This window comes from Bufo bufo, chromosome 1 (genome assembly GCF_905171765.1).
Source record: "Bufo bufo chromosome 1, aBufBuf1.1, whole genome shotgun sequence".
NCBI classification, from domain to species: Eukaryota; Metazoa; Chordata; class Amphibia; order Anura; family Bufonidae; genus Bufo; species Bufo bufo.
In genome coordinates this window covers 196455398-196472065 of record NC_053389.1, presented here as the reverse complement: position 1 = coordinate 196472065, position 16668 = coordinate 196455398, and the positions used below count along the sequence as shown (strand labels likewise).

The 16668-nt window shown below is 43.4% G+C and overlaps 1 protein-coding gene across 1 annotated transcript in view; it reads right to left on the bottom strand.

The window, feature by feature from the left end:
• Positions 1–16668, bottom strand: part of SHANK1 (SH3 and multiple ankyrin repeat domains 1) — a 553037-nt gene that overhangs the window by 258765 nt on the left and 277604 nt on the right. The window lies entirely within an intron of this gene.

Below are 16668 nucleotides of genomic sequence, written 5' to 3'. Positions count from 1 at the left end.
AAATGTGTCTAAATCTGTGTTAGTGAGCACTTCTCCATTGCTGACATAATCCATCCCACCTCACAGGTGTGGCATATCAAGGTGCTGATTAGACAGAATGAATATTGCACAGGTGTGCCTTAGACGGCCCACAATAAAAGGCCACTCTGAAATGTGCACAGTTTTGCCTTATTGGGGATGTCATTTGTAAATTCTTAAGCTTCCCGGTGAAAGAAGCGGTTTTGACAATATTTCAAGACCTCGCCCAGTCCACATTGAAAAAAAGATCTTTGAATTCAGCTCATCCAAAATGGGAGCAAAACCGAAAGTGTTGCGTTTATATTTTTGCTCAGTGTATATAGGCATGACAACTAGAGCATGATCAAAGCAGCGGCAGAAATCCATGATCTTGAGAAAGTGAATAACTTGAAACCTATTGCAAAACACTTTAGAGAGACTCATGGAAGCAAACCCCAGGGTATACGTTTCAGGGGAATCGACAGAGTGAGGTTAGGCATTAGGGGGAGGGGGGGGACGCGATATTACGAAACGCCTTCTCCAAAAGGAGACAAGATGGATGGTACTGCTGAAAACAGTGACTCCAGTGGGGCTAAATGAGGCCCTTAGCTTCAAATCCTTTCTATAATGCGTTTTTTTTATTTTATTTTTTAACCTTCAAGTTCATTCTTCTGCCTTCAGACCCAATAGTTCATGCTTCTGCCTTTTAGATACAACTTTTCACAACCATCAAATATAATATACAAATACAATTTATAGTTAATTAATTATTGATGTATGGATTAATATACTGCAATTATTTGCAGTATAGCTATATTTGCTACTACGTTAGTTTTTTGTGTACCACACCATACAACAATGAAATTAAATAAAAATAGAAAGCATTGAGAAACCGCATCAAAACCGTATTGATACCGCATGGGTCCCATAGCGTTTTGTGGTGCAAGGGAAGCAGGGACCATTGATATGAAAGCTTATATAAAATCATGCGTATGAAGGATTGCTTTACTGTATTGTATGATATATGTTTTAGAGTATTTTTTTAATATTTTTTAGAGAATTTTAATTAATTGTCGTATTTTTTGCATCACCATAGTGGCCTAAATGATTAAATAAGAGGGTATATTAGGAATTATAGGAGTAAAGAATATTTATTAGTTCTATAATAATGCAAATGGAATGAAATTGAGAAATGTATCCACAAAAAAATCCACATCGGGTCTTAGAGAAGACCAAAACACCCTATATAAGGGGTGAATTTATGGGGGACTGAGAACCACTGAGGAAGGGGTCATTTAGAACCCCGAAACGCATTTGGTCAAGGATCCCCCAGACATATTGGAACTTTATTGGATATAAATTTTCCGTGTGCTAATTTACCCCAAGAAATTGTCCAGCGCGCGAGGAGTGGAAATTTACTGCACTACCACAAGATACAGCATCAGTAGACACGTGCAAACAGCCACCAGCACGGAAGTTCACGGATAGAGCTTGCAAGACACCGGTCTCCAGCTGTACAAGAGAGGTGTCCAGAGCGACAAAGGGGTATTCAGCAGGCACGGTAAGCACTTTTCCTAACAGCACGCCAACAAGAGCATATATTGGAAAAACGCAGCATCCAGAACAGTTCAGCGGGACGCCGCTGACTTGTAAGTATAACGGGATGCCGCTAAACTTTTACTTACCGAGACTCTACCAAAGCAATATATCTGGAGTATACACTATTGACTAAGACTGTCTATACAATCCATGAGCATTCTGGAAACAGTAGCACGGGCTTGATGCCGATATATATCACTATTGGAAGCTAAGTCTACTACTGAGCAACAATTACTGGTTGACTTTGGGGTATTGTCCTTAGTGCAGACACACATTATAGGACTATTGTACCGTCATATTTATTCATACACCGCATTTTCTTATCTATTTTAGGCTGTTCATTTTATTTCACCTTAGGCTATTTTATTTCATCCATTGTTGCATTATATATGTATGGTCATATTATATGATTTTATGAATATATTAAATTCTATATGTTCCCAGTATATTGAGTGTGCCCGGCTACCCTATATTATTTCATTACAGTATGTATTTGCAGCGAACTATGGTATTTTCATAAATATTGAGAATACAGTATGTATATCATTAGTATTTATCCATCCGTTCTGATAGCAATATTACAGATCAAGTTTTCAGTTATGTATGCTGTAACATCTTAACTTACTTTCCAATTATGTTTGGGAATAGGAGTATGTTGATCTGTTTATATTTATCTCCATGACAGCGGTATCCAAGCACTTCTGATAGGTTGGCTGAGCACATCACTGAGGTGCGCTGCGTGGCTGCGTCACGTGGTGACGTAGTTTCGGCCTTGTTGGGCGGACTGAATCGCTAACTCCTCGCTCCACTCCTCCCTCCGACGTTATCGACGCCACCATGATGACGCGGCACGTATCACCGAGGAGGCATGCGCCAGGACACGCCACCTATGTTAGTTTTTTGGCGCCATATATGGATATATAAGGAAACCAGGTCACTACAAATTTGACCTCATGAAGAAGCTGTGAAGGCGAAACGCGTGTCAAGTAGTGATGAGCGGCATAAACAATATTCGCCAAACTTCGCAAATTTGAGAATTTGTGATTGCAAAAATCAATAATGTAATATACACATATTCAGCACGCAATTTCATTACCTATAAAAAGTAATAAACAAACAATCACACAAAGGCTGTATGCCAAAAGCCAGGTATATGCAAACTAACAATCTATACATGAGACAGCTACAGCCAGTATACCTTACAATGGCAGCCTTGTGCACTATGAGAAATTCAAAACCAGCTCTCATCTGACTGAGAACAAGTAAGCCTCGAAGTTGCTTGATTTGCATTGGATTTCTAATTGTTCTAATATTATATTCAATAACCTTTCTATACTGTTTTGTCATGTAAACTCATTTGCATAAACTTGAATATGGGAAATCAGAGGCAATGTCAGAAAAGCAGGCACAAGGTCAGCAATCCAGAGTAACTAACTAAACTAGCTAGCAAGGCAGGAATACCAATCACAGGCAACTGTGGCCAGCAGTTGCCTGTTATAATAGCCCGCCCTCAGGAAGCATGTGACTCCAGTGCCGAGCCTCATTAGTTTGGCATTCCTGCTCCCTGATTATTTAAGGTAGCCATGATGGATATTTGTGATTAATTATGAATAATGAGGGATCCAGTCCCATCCTTGGTTCTGATTATACAGCTTCTGGGATAAATATCCAGCATCTGAATAGTCCTACATTGATATATTGCATCAAACTATTATTTGCTTATGTAGCATCACAAATTCTGCTGCGCTGTACAGAGATTCTCATGACTCATATTAGTCCCTGTGGCTGCAATCTAATTTTCCTATCCTAGGTATCCATACACTTAGATAGCTATAGGCTGAATGCATGCTATTCTGACTTCATCATGCATATGTTTTCAATGGAGTCAGACTCCTTTATTGGTGCATGTTGAAATCCAGTATGGTTGATCCTTCTGTTGCCAGCATTTAAAGTCAGAGAATAGTCAGATGGTCCCCAATCACACTTTAGACACATACTGTACATAATAGGAGCAGTTTCATAGGTTTTAAAGGCTATCTACACCTTTGGGGGAACATTTTATTATTATTAGGCCTCATGCACATGACTGTTGTGTGCACCCGTGGCCGTTGTTCCGTTTTCCGTGATTTTCTGCGGACCCATTGACTTTCAATGGGTCAGTTGAAAACTCGGAAAATGCACCGTTTGTCATCCGCCTCCGTGCTCAGTGTATCCTGTCCGTCCAAAAAATATGACCTGTCCTATTTTTTTGACGGACAACGGTTCACGGACCCATTCAAGTCAATGGGTCCGTGAAAAAACACGGATGCACACAAGATTTGCATCCGTGTCCGTGATCCGTGTCCGTAGGCTACTTTCATACAGACGGATCCGAAGATCCGTCTGCATAAAAGCTTTTCCAGAGCTGAGTTTTCACTTTGTGAAAACTCAAATCCGACAGTATATTCTAACACAGAGGCATTCCCATAGGGATAGGGACGTTTCTAGTTAGAATATACTACGAACTGTGTACATGACTGCCCCCTGCTGCCTGGCAGCACCCGATCTCTTACAGGGGGCTGTGATCTGCACAATTAACCCCTCAGGTGCCACACCTGAAGGGGTTAATTGTGCGTATCATAGCCCCCTGTAAGAGATCAGGGGCTGCCAGGCAGCAGGGGGCAGACCCCCCTCTCTCCCCAGTTTTAATTTCATTGGTGGCCAGTGCGACCCCCCCCGGCCCCCCCTCCCTCTATTGTATTATCATTGGTGGCCAGTGTGCGCCCCCCCCCCCGGCCCCCCCTCTATTGTATTAATATCATTGGTGGGCAATGTGCGGCCTCCCCTCTCCCCCCCGATCATTGGTGGCAGCGGAGAGTTCCGATCGGAGTCCCAGTTTAATCGCTGGGGCTCCGATCGGTAACCATGGCAACCAGGACGCTACTGCAGTCCTGGTTGCCATGGTTACTTAGCAATATTAGAAGCATCATACTTACCTGCTGCGCTGTCTGTGACCGGCCGGGAGCTCCTCCTACTCGTAAGTGACAGATCATTAAGCAATGCGCCGCACAGACCTGTCACTTACCAGTAGGAGGAGCTCCCGGCCGGTCACAGACAGCGCAGCAGGTAAGTATGATGCTTCTAATATTGCTAAGTAACCATGGCAACCAGGACTGCAGTAGCGTCCTGGTTGCCATGGTTACCGATCAGAGCCCCAGCGATTAAACTGGGACTCCGATTGGAACTCTTCGCTGCCACCAATGATGGGGGGGGAGAGGGGAGGCCGCACATTGCCCACCAATGATATTAATACAATAGAGGGGGGGCCGGGGGGGCGCACACTGGCCACCAATGATAATACAATAGAGGGAGGGAGGGGGGCGCACACTGGCCACCAATGATAATACAATAGAGGGAGGGAGGGGGGGCGGGGGTTGCGCACACTGGCCACCAATGATATTCAAACTGGGGAGGGAGGAAGGTCTGCCCCCTGCTGCCTGGCAGCCCCTGATCTCTTACAGGGGGCTATGATACGCACAATTAACCCCTTCAGGTGTGGCACCTGAGGGGTTAATTGTGCTGATCACAGCCCCCTGTAAGAGATCGGGTGCTGCCAGGCAGCAGGGGGCAGTCATGTACACAGTTCATAGTATATTCTAACTTGAAGTGTACCCATCACCATGGGAACGCCTCTGTGTTAGAATATACTGTCGGATATAAGTTTTCACGATGTAACTCAAATCCGATGGTATATTCTAACATAGAGGCGTTCCCATGGTGATGGGGACGCTTCAAGTTAAAATATACCATCGGATTGGAGAAAACTCCGATCCGATGGTATATTAACTCATGACTTTACATTGAAAGTCAATGGGGGCGGATCCGTTTGCAATTGCACCATATTGTGTCAACGTCAAAACGGATCCGTCCACATTGACTTGCATTGTAATGCAGGACGAATCTGTTTGGCTCCGCACGGCCAGGCGGAGCCAAACGGATAGGGATAGGGATTATAAGTACACAAAAAAAAAAAATTCGTTTAGTGGGGTGACAGAAGTCCTTTAACATGCTGCCTGCAGATTGCATTGGATTTTTTTGTGACAGATCCTCTTTGAAGGGGTTTTCCCAGATTTTGATACTGATTACCTATTCTCTGGATTTTGCAGTGTAACTGTCACGGCCTTTGGTGTGCGCTGTGACACTTATGCCATGCTTGTTGTTGCCTGTGGCAACGTTTTGCTGTTTCAGCATGCGGGGGCAGTGTCACGGCCTTTGTGGTGTGTGCCGTGACATGGTTGCCTTGCATGTTGTTGCCTGCGGCAACGTGTAGCTTTTTATGCTGGTGTGTACACTCCCTCTTTCAGTTGTTTCCTCCTCTGTCCGGTGCTGGAGGGGTTAACCACCTTGTTGGGTGTGGTCACTAGGTGCTTCATCTTACCTGTGGCTAGAGGCCAGGAGTCAGTGGTACTCCAGCCATGGTGTGTGTTGGAGTTATGCTCCTGGTCTTCATGTTCCATCTCCCAGAGTGAGTGCCTCCTAGTGGGACATCGTGGTCTCCAGCGATGTCTTCCCTCCCTTACATGTGTTGTATGTTTGGTGTGGGGTTATGATTTGGTGTGTTGTAATTGAACCACAAGCCTGTATGCAGTGCTGCCTGGGGCTGCCATGCACCTTGCGGCATGGGGGTCCTGGCGGAGTCTTGTGTGCTGGATACCTGTGTGAGTTGTTGGTATGGTGTCCTATTTGGTGTTAGGGCTCCGGTACGTATTCACGGCTTCCAGTTGTGGTGGCAGCGGCAGGTAAGTGTGTTGTCTTGTTTTCTTACCTGCCGATTCTCTTGCTGCATATGGTCTTTTTCTTTCCCTGCTTCTAGGCCTTTAGAGACTCCTGTTCCTCCGTGTTGTGGATGAACAGGTCCTCTCTCCCCTGCTCCTTAGTGAGGGATTTCCAGGGCAACTCAGGATATTAGGTATCCAGGGTATGAGCCGTCCTACCATCCAGGTCCGCTCATACGGTGAGGAGTTAGGGCTAGGTATAGGGATGCATTAGGAGGTGACCTGCTCCCTTATCCTTGTGTTCAGGCCTAGTTGCTTTCATTATCCCCCAGTTATCATACGGTGGGGGGTTTTCCCCACTCCCCACCGTGACAGTAACATTGCAATCTTAAAGGAAATGTGTCATTAGAAAATGACCAATTGTTTAAATAACGTTTTTAAGTTTAACATATTTTTAAAGAATTTTCAATGATGTTATTTGAAATTTCGATGTCACTATCTATAACAAAAACCATAAAATCCTGCAGTTTTTGCACTGATCACCAAAAAGCCTAATAATAGGTGCCACTTCTTGGTCTGAACAGATCACTTTACTGCAGTTACCTGCTTATCTGTCATTCTAATCCTGCTTGTAATGATATCACCTCTTTGTATAGATAAGACAGGATCCACCATTCACAATAGGTGATTATCAGAGCTTATCTATTCTTTCCTTGTACAAGGACCTCTGCACAGGTCACAGAGCATACCTAGAAAACTCTCCCAAGTCAATGAGGTTCCATCCTGTCTATTGTATCCATGGACCATGGGGCTACCATAAAGCAATTTTCCTAATGCTTTATAAATTCTGTTAAGAACAGCTTAGGCAGGGGGGGGGGGGGGGGGGCGGAGCTAATGCCAGAAGGAGATACTAGCCTGATATTACTGAATACAGGATCGATTATGGTCAAAATTGGGAACGCAAAAACAGGTGAAACTCCTGGCCAACACAAGACTGGGGCGAGCAGGTGAGAGATGGAGAAACTTATAAAGAAAGCCGCTGCAACTTATGTCGCCTGGGAATCCAAGATGGCGCCGGCACCACCACGAGCAGCAAGTCAGAGGCAGTCAGAGGATACAGGAGGGTCACAAGGAGGTGAGGACGAACCAGACAACCTCCCCATATCTCGCTCCTATCTGAAAGAGGCACTTGCATCTTTACTAACATCAGTGCTCGAGCCTCTGAGCGCAGATCTGACAGCCATAAAACAAGATGTACGCACTATAGGAAGAAGAGTAGAGTCCTTAGAGGACTCACAAACACTAATCCTCCATCAGGCTGCAGTGGCACAATATTTACAGATGTTTCAAACTAACTTGAACACTATGTACAACGCAATAGAGGATCAAGAAAATCACGGGAGGGGTAATAACTTAAGGTTCCGCGGAATCCCAGAGACTGTTGCCCATGGCGATATCCCTAATCCATTTGTCCAAATATGCCTGCATGTACTGGGACCAGACTCCGCCCATGAAGTCATATTAGAGAGGGCACATAGGGCTCTGCGGTCGAAACCATTCTTATCAGAACCACCAAGAGATGTAATTTGTATATTCTTAAGCTTCCCGGTGAAAGAAGCGGTTTTGAAAAAAGCACAAAATACTAAATCCATTGTCTGGGACGGCTACGAAGTCCTCATATTTCAAGACCTCGCCCAGTCCACATTGAAAAAAAGAAGAGCGCTAAAACCCTTGACTGACTGGCTTAGGTCACATAAAATACTTTCCAGATGGTCATTTCCCTTTGGCTTATCTTTCGTACATGAGGGTCACAGAATATCGATTTCCTCTTTCTGGGACTTGGACTCTGTCTACAACCAATTACAGATTAACTCACTGGACATTTCCAACTGGTACCCCATTCAAGACCTAGCAAATCTTCCAGAATTGCCACAACAAGAGCGATGGGAAAGACAACGTACAAACAAGTCTGCAAGGAACAAAAAAGGGACACCTTATAGAAGATTACCAATAGGAGATTAAGACGACGTGCGTCTAGTACATTTACTCCCTTAAAGCTGCTGTCTCTCTAATTGCGCTCATTATATCACTCTCTAACTACTTCTGCTTAATCCAACTAGTCCTCTTCTCTTGCAGCTCTACCTGTTTGGCTCAACTGAGCCCCTGACCTGATCCACATCCCGATCACGGGTGGTGCTATACACTACTGTTCTCACTTTCCCGCCTTTCCTCCCTTTCTACCTTTATATTCTTTAAAGGATTAAACTGCGTTTTAGAGGCCATACATTCCAAGAATGGCACTCTGGCTACGGAAATGTTTTTTGTTATTATGTATTTACACTGTTTTTCGTTTCAGTGAATGCTTCTCAGTATATACAGTATATCAGCAGGGAAAATACAGAGGGATTCACCTAGGGAGGCTGAGTATAATTCATTTATCTCAATACTCGAGGCCCTATTATATAGACCACGTGCATTATTCCTCCGACTATTCACTTTATCATGGCTAATTTGCAAATAGCTTCCTACAATGTGAAGGACTTTAATTCACCCTCAAAGAGGTGCCAAATTCTTTCGCATTTGGAGAAGAAGAATTGCTCTGTCCTCCTCTTTCAGGAGACTCATTTCAGATTCAGCCGCTACCCGAACCTCAACCATTCATATTTTCCTACATGGTTCCATTGTGGATCACATTCATCGGCCTCCAGGGGCGTAAGTGTGGGCTTCAGCAAGGAGACCTCATTTCAATACCGTGGTGATATTCAAAACAATGAGGGTAGATATATACTATTGAAGGGCACAATAACCATTCAGACATATACGTTTATCAACATCTATGCCCCAAATGTAATTCAAATTGCTTGGTTCAATGTCCTCTTCCCAATTGTTGAGTCTTTCAGCGAGGGTGTGGTCGTGATGGGGGGTGATTTTAACATCACTCTAGAACCTCAGTTAGACTCATCCTCTCACAAATCAGCTTTGCCTAAAAAAGCACTAAACTTCAAAAGCATAAAGTTACAAACTATGCATTTAGTAGATACATGGAGGATGTTGAACCCCTCCGGTCGCGACTACACCTTCTTTTCTAATGTACATAGATCCTATCAAAGGTTAGATTACCTGTTTATTTCCAAGGAACACTTACAATTGTGCCTTGGAGCTCAAATTGGTTCTATTCACCTATTAGACCACTCTCCTGTACTTCTAAAGGTCTCCACACCACACCACACCAGGCTCCACAAGCTTTTAAATGGCGGCTTAATGAACATTTGATATCTACTGATACCCTAAAGGAGCAAGTACAAAATCTTCTAGACAAATACTTTTTGCTAAACTCCCTCCCGGAGACCTCTCCCCATGTATTATGGGATGCTCACAAAGCCTATATAAGGGGCCAATTCATCAATATAGGGACACGTCTCAAGAAAGAGCGGCCTGTATAGACGCTCTCTTAACCGAGATACATACGATAGAACTCCTCCACAAACAATCCTTATCTGAATCCCATCTAACCCAACTCACAGAACTTAGGACGGAACTAAAGAACGTTTTAAATACGACCTCAGCTAAATATTACTAGCACTCACAATACAAATACTTTGCACATGGAGACAAAGCCTCCAGATTCATGATGAGCTGTATTAAATAGAGGGAAGTTCATAACTATATTTGTAAAATCCACAAACCATGAGGAGGCATTGCAATTACAACAAAGGAGATAGCCCACCAATTCCAGAAATGTTACCAGTTGCTATACAATATCCCCCATCACAAACCATCGATGGACCTAACATCTCCTTTGAACTCCATTAACATATTCCTTCAGTCCTTAACGCCCCCTAAGTTAGACATTACTCAGAGGGATACCCTACAATCTCCATTCACAGGGGACAAACTTTTGGTAGCCATAAAAAGTCTTCCAAAAGGGAAAGTTCTGTGGCCTGATGGTCTTCCCGCACTGTATTATCTCACTTTCAGCAAATCCTACTTCCACACTTATTGGCTATCTGTAACCAATCTCTTAAGGGCTCCCCCTTAACCTTGGACATAACTAGAGCACATATAACAATCCTCTCTAAGGAAGGTAAAGACCCAGCATATTGTGCAAATTATCATCCCATCTCTTTATTAAAGGGAACCTGTCACCGGGATTTTGTGTATAGAGCTGAGGACATGGGCAGCTAGATGGCCGCTAGCACATCCGCAATATCCAGTCCCCATAGCTCTGTGTGCTTTTGTGTAAAAGAAAACGATTTGATACATATGCAAATTAACCTGAGATGAGTCCTGTATGTGAGATGAGTCAGGGACAGGACTCATCTCAGGTTAATTTGCATATGTATCAAATCGTTTTCTTTTACACAATAAAAGCACACAGAGCTATGGGGACTGGGTATTGCGGATGTGCTAGCGGCCATCTAGCTACCTATGTCCTCAGCTCTATACACAAAATCCCGGTGACCGGTTCCCTTTAAACCTGAATTTAAAACTACTAGCAAAAATGATACCCACCCGCTTATCTACCTATTTACCTTCCCTGATACTTAGAGATCAGACGGGATTTATAAATGGAAGAGAGGGCCGAGATAACTACAAGAATTTTAAATGTGCTATTCTTTGCAAAAAAATATTCCCAACCCCTATTTGATAGGGTTAATTGGGATTTCATGCGACTTACATTAGAAAAATTTGGCCTCCCAGACCCTTTATAAAAGCTATCTTTTCCATGTATAATAATGCCTCAACTGCAATACTAGTGAATGATTCCCTGTCCCCTCCATTCCCTATTAAGAATGGTACTAGACAGGGTTGCCCTCTTTCCCCCCTGATCTTTGTCCTGATCATGGAACCGCTGCTCCAAGCCATTAGGCAAGATGAGAGGATTGGGGGAGTCAGGATGGGCCGCCTTTGCGGACGACCTTCTGGTCATGACCTCAAACCCTGAGGTCTCGCTATCCACTATTTATGATTTGTTGGAGAGGTTTAGCCCCTTATCTAATTTATCTAATTTCAAGACTAATATGAAAAAATCGCACGTCCTGAGTTTGGGTCTAAAGCCCTAAGTTAAAAGAGACCTGGAGACGAATCCACCCTTTAACTGGAATGCCCCATTCCGTACTTATTTAGGAGTGAAGATGGGCTCTGACCCTCAGAGCTTGTTTTACCTCAGTTGTGTTACTAAACTCTTTTACCCCGCTACAAGCTGCTAAGAGCATTTACATTGTCATCTCATGTAATTTTACATTATATCCTCACAAATGTGCATTGTAAGCCTTGTTAAATGTATATTGCTGTAATTTTCATGTTCACCAGCAGGTGGAAGCAATGTTCTGGCAAGGACTTAAGTCAGTTTAGTGTTTCTGAGCTGGAATAGTTCATTCCAGTTCAGCTCCCCCCTCTGTGAGCAGAGTGGATTACTCCTATATCCTGCCTCATGGGGAGAGAAGGACGTTAGAAGTTAGTGTAACCCACCCCCTGCTAGGGGTAGGGTGTGCATGCTAGGAGCTCCCAGATATAGGGATCCAAGCCAGGATCTTGTGTCGGCTGAGACATTGATCATCATCCCCAGCCTGAGACTTGCAGCCTCAGCTGGTAGAAGCAAGCAGACAACTCTAGTTCCAGGAAGAACCATACCCTGTGAAGATAACTGTGAGTACAGACCAGAGACCCAGGAGAAGCCATATTCCTCCTCAGCTAGTCAGTCCCCATACAGGAGAAGATAGAAAGTGCAGAAGTCAAATTCCTGCCACAGTTTAGAGCTAACAAGCAGCCTTCTTTTCCTGCAAGCTCCAGGTACATGAGAGAGCAGAAGATAAATTCCTGCCAACCATTGCCAATACCTGCTCGGACCTAAGACTATAGCTGTATCTTGCTTGGATGAAAGCTAGAACCAGTAAAGACAAGTTTGAACTTTACCAAAGGTCTGGATCTCAATTTCTGTTGCAAATTCCTCTATTACTCCTACTAGCACCACACTCAATTTATTGCAAGTGAGCCAGGATCCAGGAGTCCAGCCGAACCCAGGTAGCAGACACCGTTGACACTATTACCACTACTATAGAGAGACATTACACCACTCTGGCATTCCTAACCTGGTACGTGAGTTATAACACCTTAAAGGGCCCTGTGTTAGTACCCTGCGCACGCTGCAATTGGCGTCACAAACGAAACTATAAACTATCACGTACAACTAACCTAGCCATTGCATAATTTGGCGTCAGAGTGCATACCCCGGTCCAGCTCACCACATATCCCATTGTTGAAATCTCTACAGGAGCAACTTACCTCACTGCACTTCCCAATATTATCATGGTTTGGTCGCAAAAACATGGTTACGTCACTAGTAATATCTGGATTAAACTATTTACAACAAGTCCTTCCAATTTCCGTCCCGAGATCCTTTTATTTGACTCTATCAAAAAGCATACGCTCCTTTATTTGGGGGGGGGGGGGGGGTGGAATCTCGTCTGGCCCTCTTAATTCTCCAAAGGCCTAGAACCTCGGGAGGCATGGGACTTCCCGATCCTTTGTTATACGGGAGAGCTATCTCTCTGTCCAGAATCATTGACTGGTTTAGACAACCTCCTCATAGGTCCTGGGTGGAAATGGAAGTTAAAAATTTCTTGACTTCCTTCAGAAGATTGTTAATAGGCCCTATGGATCATACGGTTTTCCTATCCTAGGCCAATCCAATAATCAAAGCTACCCTGGGTACATGGAACTGCTTTCAGATGTCAGCTTGGGGAGTCCCTCTGCCCTCCTCACTAATACAGGTGGGAGACTTGATAAGTGTTGCCCTACTTCAATTGAGGCAGTCTCATCCCACATGCATTCGCAAGTCAGAGGTCTCTATATTATCTCTCTTCAATGAGAGGGGAGAGGTATTAGAGGGAGAAACCCTCATTTCCATAATGCCAGACCTAAAGTTTCTACACACTTTGATATCCTTCCTTCGCGCATACATATCTAAACATATACCAAAACAAGCCCTTCTTAGACCTCTCACTTGGTTCGAAAGCTTGATATGTAACCCCACTCCTCCAACAAAACCTATCTCACAACTTTACTGGAGGCTTAGTACCCCCATATCTAAACCAAAGTTAGCTTTTGTAGGTCTTTGGGAGAGAGATTTGGAGACTTCTTTCTCCACTGTTGATTGCTTTAAATTATGTTTGGAGTCCCATGTCTCCTCAAGATGTGTTAAAGTGCAGGAAAACAGGTACAAGATTCTCACAAGGTGGTACAGAACTCCTGATATCACATGCAGATATGACCAATTGAACACAGATGTCTGTTGGCAGTGCAGAGAGGAAAGGGGCACTTTTTACTATGTGTGGTGGACTTGCCCACTTATACTTTTAAGTGGTGGGGTGAGTTTTTTAAAAGAAGCAATGAAGTTTGCAATTCAAAAACTCCCCTTTCTCCCCAATTAGCTCTTTTAGGCCTCTCTCCTCTGTGCGCCACTAGGGGAGAGCCTCTCCTCTTTAAGAGGCTTATGATCGCTGCACGTCTTTTGGTGCCCCGATACTGGCTTACATCAGAGCTCCCCTCCCTGGAGCAATGGATAGGGAAGGTGGACACTATATACAGATTCGAAGAAATAGCAGAATGGGAAAACCACACTTTCCCTAGATTTCGAGCTCAATGGAAAGACTGGGAAATATTTAGGAAATTCAGAAGAGAATGAAGCCTTACTGCTTAGGCAAGATGGCCGCCCCCATAATGAAAATTTTGGTGACACATTTCCTTTAATGCTGTGTAGCCTGTATAGGTTTGTACAGGTTTATACCCTACATAGTAAACATGAATGCTTTCCCCCACTGACATCAAGCAGATGCCTTAAAATGTCAACTTTTAATTTCCTTCCGAAACCCCTTAGAAACAGTGACAAAGCTATGTGTAAATGACATTGGCATCTCTTTTTATAAAGTTCTATTCCACATGCTTGCTAATACAGTAGGTATGGTACTTCTTAAAGGGGTATTCCAGCACAAAACAAAACTTCTCCCAAGGCCTGTATGGTAAAAAAAAAAAAAAGGGGGGTTATACAGACATAACCAATCCTCTGCAGCTTCTGTTCTGACAGTGCCCTGGTCCCCACTGCTCTCCACATCCTGCTCCTGCACTTGACATAGCAGGAAACGACTGTGACCGCAAAACACTTACGGATGTTTGAATCAACCCTAACACAGGCCTGCTATAATTCGCCAGTGCCACACTTTCGGATGGTAAGCCACCAACCTGATGCTGTAAACAGTGTAAAGCAACTCATTTGCAGGTCTGCTGCCACCTTGAGGATTTGTTTAAAAATTACACACTTATTTTCTAATAAGCATCTCGGAAATATTAGATTACCAAGCACCCTAACCTAAGCTAATGACTGCATGCTGCAGGCAGGGCTATAGATCTAACATCTCCATTTCTACCCACATTCTTTAATTTAACCTCTGGTTCCATCAGATTTTCCTCAGCCTCCTCCTTAGGGGCTCAGTATAAGTGAGTCTATTAATGCCTCACAGTAGGTGTCTGATTATTCTATGCTTCAGAAAAAATTGTGCTTCAGCTACTTTCCAAGAGCCCTGGAAAGAAGAAACTGAAGAAGAACATAACCAAGGGATTGGAAATACATAAAAGACTCACATTTTATGTCAACATATTGAAAGAACTTCTTACATCTGGAGCAAATAGATATTTATGCTTGTTTTTTACTTTCACGATGAAGTTTCATATAATGAACATGAATTATAGAGGAGTGAAAAGTTGATCCCTAGCCTTAAAGGGAACCTGTCACCGGGATTTTGTGTATAGAGCTGAGGACATGGGTTGCTAGATGGCCGCTAGCACATCCGCAATATCCAGTCCCCATAGCTCTGTGTGCTTTTATTGTGTTTAAAAAACGATTTGATACATATGCAAATTAACCTGAAAAGAGTCAGAGCTTGAAAATATGACTCTTCTCTGGTCACACAAGTAAGATATGACTCTTTTATGTTAATTTGCATATGTATCATATCTGTCTTTTTACACAATAAAAGCACACAGAGCTATGGGGACTGGATATTGCGGATGTGCTAGCAGCCATCTAGCAACCCATGTCCTCAGCTCTATACCCAAAATCCCGGTGACAGGTTCCCTTTAAGATAGGTCATCAATATCTAATCAGTGGTGGTCCAACTCCCGGCACCCCTGCTTATTAGCTAGCTGTTGGAAGGCTGGCGCTGTGGCGCATTTGTCAGCCTGTAAAGTCATGTCACGTCCATTGGTCACATGACCTTCATGTATGTGAACGGGATTGAGCTCAATACCAAGCAGAGCTGCTATATAAAGTGTATAGTTTAGTATAATATAATGTGTATAGTTTAGTATAATATAATGTGTATAGTTTAGTATAATATAATAAGGTCACGGCGTCTGCGTCTTCAAACAGCTGGAGGTGGACCCCCACCAATCACATATAAATGACCTATCCTGAGAGCATATAAGTGCACCAAGGGCGGGACCATGCCACTCTGTGCAACTTTGCTTCTCCAGCTTCCTATGCTGGGCCCTTCCTCTCATGTACTGGTGCACTTTATAAGGGAGTCTTTTTTGTACTGGCATAACTCATAAGTGGGCATTTTTTTGTACTGGCACACATTATAAGGGGGTATTTTTTTGTACTGGCACATATTGTAAGGTGGTATCTTTTTTTTCTTTTTTTTTTTCTTTTTATCTGTACTATTCATTTCTGCAAAGTTGTGTGAATGTACAGTGACAATTTAAGGTGTGAGAACAAATTCTTTATACATCATTGCCATAAAGTGAAACTCATTTATAAACACATAAGGGGACCTTTATCAAATGTGTCACACAAGTTTATTTTGGTGTAAAAATGTGCACATATGGCTGCATATGTCACCCTGCTCAACATTTTACTTTTTTGTCTCACTTATTATCTGTGACTTTTTAAAAAGTTGTGTAACATCCCAGAGTTATGTTACTGAACTCTTTTACTCCGCTACAACCTGTTAAAGGCATTACCATTGTCATCCTGTGTAAGTTTACATCACATTCTCTCAAATGTGCATTCTAAGCCTTGTAAAGTATATATTGCTGTAATTTTCATGTTCACCGGCAGGTGGCAGCAATGTTTAGCAGGGACTTAGTTCAGTTTAGTATTTCTGAACTGGAATAGTACATTCCAGTTTAACTCCCCCCTCTGTGAGGAGGTGTGGAATGTTCCCATTTCCTGCCTCATGGGGAGAGAAGGAAGTTAGAGTTAGTGTGCCAGCCACCCCTTCTTGGGGAAGGCTGTGCGAGTAGGAGCTCCCAGATATAG